This window comes from Pinus tabuliformis, chromosome 6 (genome assembly GCF_031772625.1).
Source record: "Pinus tabuliformis cultivar Carrire ecotype Pingquan chromosome 6, CPIR1, whole genome shotgun sequence".
Lineage (NCBI taxonomy): Eukaryota > Viridiplantae > Streptophyta > Pinopsida > Pinales > Pinaceae > Pinus > Pinus tabuliformis.
In genome coordinates, this window is record NC_142292.1 from 1,708,426,623 (window position 1) to 1,708,432,622 (window position 6,000).

Sequence of the window (6,000 nt, forward strand, 5' to 3'; positions counted from 1 at the left end):
CACCACTTGTGCTTTTCCTGTCATCCACGCTTCCGGCCCAATCTGCATCTGTATAAGCATGAAGAGTGAGATCTGTATCTCTAGGATACCATAGGCCATAATTTTGAGTCCCTTGAAGATATTTGAAGATTCTCTTTACTGCTTGAAGATGAGTCTCCTTTGGATTTGCCTGAAACCTTCCAACTATTCCAACTGCATGCATGATGTCTGGTCGGGTACCTGTCAAATATAGTAGACTTCCAATCATAGATCTGTAGGTTGGTTGATGAACTGCTGCAGATTCGTCATTTGCACTGAGACTACATCCTGTAACCATGGGTGTACATACTGGTTTTGCATCTTCCATGCCATATTTCTTCAAAATCTGCTTGAGATACTTGGTTTGAGATAAAAGGATTCCTCCTTTCTTTTGTTGGATTTGCAAACCAAGAAAGTATGTCAGTTCTCCTAGCAAGGACATCTCAAATTCTTTCTGCATGACTGAGGCAAAGCTTTGACTCATAGCTTCTTCATTACTGCCAAAAATAATGTCATCTACATACACAACAAGTATTAGTAATTTGTCATTTTCAACTTTTATATAAAGAGTGCTATCTGCTGAACCTTTTGAAAAACCTTGTTGATGAAGATATTTGTCCAACCGGTAGTACCAAGCCCTTGGAGCTTGTTTGAGACCATAGAGAGCCTTTTTTAATCGGCATACAAGATTTGGATCGTTTCCAAGAATGAAACCATCTGGCTGTTCAATGTACACTTCTTCATCCAAGTCTCCATTCAGAAAAGCTGATTTCACATCCATTTGAAATACTTTGAAGTTCTGACAACTTGAGAGAGCAAGAAACATTCGGATGGCCTCAAGTCTTGCAACAGGAGCAAAAGTTTCTTCAAAGTCTATTCCTTCTTGCTGTGCATACCCTTTACAAACAAGTCTGGCTTTGTTTCTAATTACTTCTCCATTTTCATTCAATTTATTTTTGAAAACCCATTTTGTTCCGATAACATTCTTATCCTTTGGTCTAGGAACCAGCTCCCAAGTATTGTTCTTTTCGATTTGCTCAAGTTCTTCATCCATTGCTTTCACCCAACATTCATCTTTGCATGCTTCTTTCACATTTTGTGGTTCAGTAGAGGAGAGTAATGCCAAATAACTTGAAGCTTCTGCAACTGTTCTTCTAGTTTGTATACCTGCTTCCTTTTGTCCCATGATCTGAGATTCTGGATGGTTCTTTTGAACATATCTGGATGGAGTCTTTTCTTCTATTCTTGTTCTTTCTTCTGCTTCTTCGTGAGGTCCGTCTTGAAATTGTTCTTGCGGTTCTTCTTCTTCATCATTCTGTCTTTGAGGGTAGCTTTCATCTTCTTCAATGTCTTCACGATGTATTTGCCTAGGAATGTATCCTTTCTCATCAACCACTACATCAATGCTTTCAACAATTCTGCCAAGTCTTTTATTGTAGCATTTGTATGCTTTGCTATGTGGAGAGTAGCCAAGAAGAATTCCTTCATCTGCTCTAGGATCAAGTTTGCCAAGCTGCTCCTCAGTATTTTTGATATAGCATTTGCTCCCAAAGATTTTGAAGTGCTTTACTGAAGGAGTTTTACCACTCCAGAGCTCATGAGGAGTTTGAGTGCTGTTCACTCGGACATTTGTCTTGTTGAGAATAATAACTGCCGCATGTGCAGCTTCACCCCAGAAGGTTGCAGGAGTTCCTGATTCATCAAGCATAGCACGAGCCATTTGCTGGACTGTTCTGTTCATTCTTTCCACTACTCCATTTTGCTGAGGAGTTCTAGCTGTAGAAAATTCTCTCCTTATTCCATGTTCATCACAGAAATCGAAAAATTCATTTGAAGTAAATTCTCCACCTCTGTCGGATCTGAGGCACTTAATCTTGTGACCTGATTCATTTTCAGCCAAGGCTTTGAAGGATTTGAATTTTTCGAAAGCTTCATCTTTGTGCTTCATAAGTCCTAACCAAACAAACCTGGAGAAATCGTCAATAAATAATATCAAGTATTCCTCTCCTCTAGGTGTTCTTTTTCTGAATGGTCCACATACATCTGTATGTACTAGCTCAAGAGGCATACTGGCTGATCCTTCTTTCTCTGGAAAGTTAGTTCTAGTCTGTTTTCCAAACTGACATGATCTGCACATGGTGTTGTCAGGAATTTTGATATCTGGAAGATCGCGAACTGCCTGATATTTGCAAGCTTTCCTTATTTGTGAGAAGCTTAGATGTCCCAATCTTCGATGCCATAACCAGTGCTCTTCATCCTTGCTTAAATAGCATTGTTGTTGTTCTTCATCAAAAATGTATAGATTATTTGAAGTTCTTTTTCCTTTGAGAACTGTTTTACCTGTATCAAGATCACGAACAAGACATCCATTTGATCTGAATATAACCTCGGTTCTTTGATCACACATCTGGCTTACACTTAGAAGATTATGCTTTAGTCCATCAACAAACAAAACATTTCCAGCCTTAACATCTTCTTTTAAAGGAGCAATACCTTTTCCTTTTATAGTTGCAGGAGTATCATTTCCAAAAGAGACTTTCTTTCCCTTTTCTAAATTAGAATAAGATTCAAGTTTTTCTTTATCACCTGTCATGTGCTTTGAACATCCACTGTCAATGTACCATAGATTTTCTTGTCCTTCTGCATAGAATGCTATCCCACATCTTTCTGTTTGAGGTTCCTTTATTTTCCATGTTTTGGTGCCTGAGGTTTGTTCCCTTTTTTGTTCTTGTACCTTTCTTTCCGGAAACCTGCTTCTACATTCAACATCTTCATGTCCAAAATTATTGCAAATAGAGCATTCAACTTCATTTTCAAGAGCTGAAAAATTGTTATAGGTCCTTTTTGTATTCCCTGTCATGCTTCTTTGTTTTTGAGCTTCCCTAGTCATGATTGTTTTATACGCAACACATTGGGCTGCTTTGTGACCAAAGTTATGGCAAGAAAAGCATTGTCCATTGAAGAAGTTTCTGCGATTATTGAATCTACCAGCCGACTGATTGTAATTTCTATTTTCATCTATTCTTGAACCAAATTGAGAAGGTTTTACCTGTGGCTGGTTGTGGCTTTTGTTCACCCTTAAGCTGGATTGCCCCTGATAGTTTGAAGTTTGTCCCTGCTTTACCTGATGATCTTCCTTGTGTTCTTGCTCATTTCTTCTTGCTGCATCAAGATAACTTTTTGAAGTGGAAGCTTGAGAAGTTTCTCCATTGTAGCCCAGACCTGTCTTATTTAGAGGAGATCGCTGCACACTGATAATCTCATTCAACGTTTCAGATCCTTTGACAAACTTGAGATTAATAGTTTTTGTTTTCTCAATTTCTTTTCTAAGACCAACAATTTCACCTTCTAATTTTTCAAGATGTTTTTCCTTTTCATCAATCTGAAATTGTAGAGTATCAATAATCATGTTCTTTTCTTCTATACATCTCTTGAGTCTAGTAATTTCATCATAAAGGTTATCCACATCTATAGCATCCTCATAATTATCATCTTCAAATGCCATTAACAATCTATATTTGTTACCTTGTTCATCTTCATCACTGTTTGATAAGCCATCGCTATCTTCATGGGTGTAGTAGCTTTTCTTATTTGTACCCTGTTTCTTGTTCCATCTAACTGGTTCCTTTCCTTTATCCTTATAAGAGCATTTTGCAGCATAATGACCTACTCTTCCACAAGCAAAACATTTGAAAGGTAGCTTACCTCTGAACCTTCCAGAACCCCTTTGAAGATTTCTGACAAGGTTTGATTCTTCTTCCTCTTCTTCTGGAACATGACATGCTTCATAGTGATCTTCTTTGCCTGATGCTTTAAAAGCAGCTTCCCTTCTGTCTGATGGACCTCCCTTTCTCATTTCATAAGCAGTTAGAATTCCATGCAGCTGAGACATAGTGAGAACACGGAGATTTTCCTTTTCTTCTACTGCAGATACTTTAGATTCAAACTTGGGAGATAAAGATCTTAGAATCTTTTGAACTACTATAGTCTCTTTTATTTCTTCACCCAAATTTTTCATACAATTAACAATCTCATCTACTCGAAGAAAATAATTAGCCACACTTTCATCATTATACATCTTGAGAGTCTCATATTGAATCCTGAGAGTTTGAAGTTTAGCTTCTTTTACCTGTTCATCTCCTTCATAGCTAGTGATCATTTTGTCCCATATCTCTTTTGCTGATTTGAAGTGCATGACCTTCATGAACTCTGTTTGAGATATACTTCCTAATAGAGTACTGACTGCTTTTGCATTTGTTTCATACTGCTTTTTCTCAGCTGGATCTGTAGGAGTAACTGAAGGAAAGGCATAGCCTGATTCTACAATGTTCCAAACTTCTGTACCAAGAGATTGAAGATATGCAGTAACTCTTACCTTCCAATAATTGAAGTTTGTTCCATCGAAGACGGGTGGCCTGATTGATGCTTCTCTCTCGTAGTTGCTCATGATGAACGATCTACCTTCAAGCGATCAAGCTGTTCTGAAGGACCTGCTCTGATACCAATTGTTGGAAATAATACTGAGGGGGGGGGGAATCAGTATTATCTAGCAATTTACCAAATCTTCCTTATTTGATCTTTTGAAATATTCTTGCATATCAGTACCATAAAACAATGAGCATGAATAAAGAAAATAGACAGTCACACCAAAGAACACAAGATGTAAGGTGGAAACCCAATGCGGGAGAAAAACCACCTGCTGCAATAATGTCTCTATCTTCTTTCAAGAAATTCTTTTTACAATGATTTTGTACTGGTGCAGTCCTTTACCAGCACGCAGGCTGCAACCTGCAAAGAGCTACAACTCTTTCTTGTTTTCCAGACTTCTCCTGGAAGGGAGCTACAACCCCCTACTTCTTTTTCAAAATGATCAACAAGTATACAACAGATACAGTCTACTACAGATATCAGATCAGTAATTACAGAAACAACCCAGAACACCTTATGAACAGAAATATACAGTTAACAGATCATCTTGAGACAGGGACGCATATTTTCTTTCTGTGGCCTGCGACTGGACGCAGTATACCTTATGCTGTTCTGCGTGCAGACGCACTGTTACTTTTGCTTGTCTGCGACCGACGCACACATCAACACTATCGCGCCGCGTCTTTTGCTTCAGAGACGCACCCAATACCACAGTCGCGCCGCGTCCTTCGCTTCAGAGACGCACCTGATCCTTTACTGTACTGCGTCCCGGCGCACTTTCCCTTCACTGAATCTGCGTCCTTTTAGATATAGAAGATAAGAGGACTTCAGAACCAACCCAAACACTCAGATCCACAGATCTGATCATGCGCCATATAGATCGTAGTCCATTAGAAGATTTACCCTTAAAGATATGGACTAGATCACACCAAGAGATGATCAACCAAGATGATGCATAATCCAAATGAACTCCTTTGCTTTATATAGGCAAGCTTCTCCCCAAAGCGTGGAACAATACCACGAGCCGACACCATAGAAACACGCAACCGTCGGCTAGATACCACACAAGAAGCCCCCACGAGCTTTTCTCTACCTTGAAATGTGTGCACTGGGCGGACACACCTTCTGAAACGGCTGGCCAGCGTCCCTGGACGCGGGTTCTGTATGGAATACCTGCGGGGACGCACTTGCTGAACAAAATTTCCTGCGTCCTTCTTGATTTACCATCTGAAAGAGTTTGCCATCAAGTACAACACCTGAATCATAATGCCAACAGAAAGACAATTTGTTTTCGAGATGGATATCTAAACCAAATATTCTGTAGTTCAATGTGCCCCTCTACTTGTAATAAAGTCAAAATTGAATATTTGACTCAAGCAATGAAGACATTAGAAATTGCATTTTTCATTAAATAAATATGATATAATTTTAATATATTGAGAAAAAGTTTTTAAATTTTATTTCTAAAAATTATTTAAATAATCATAAAAATGAATATTTAATTTAAGCAATAAATACATTAGAAGTTACATTTTTTTTAAATAAATATGATAT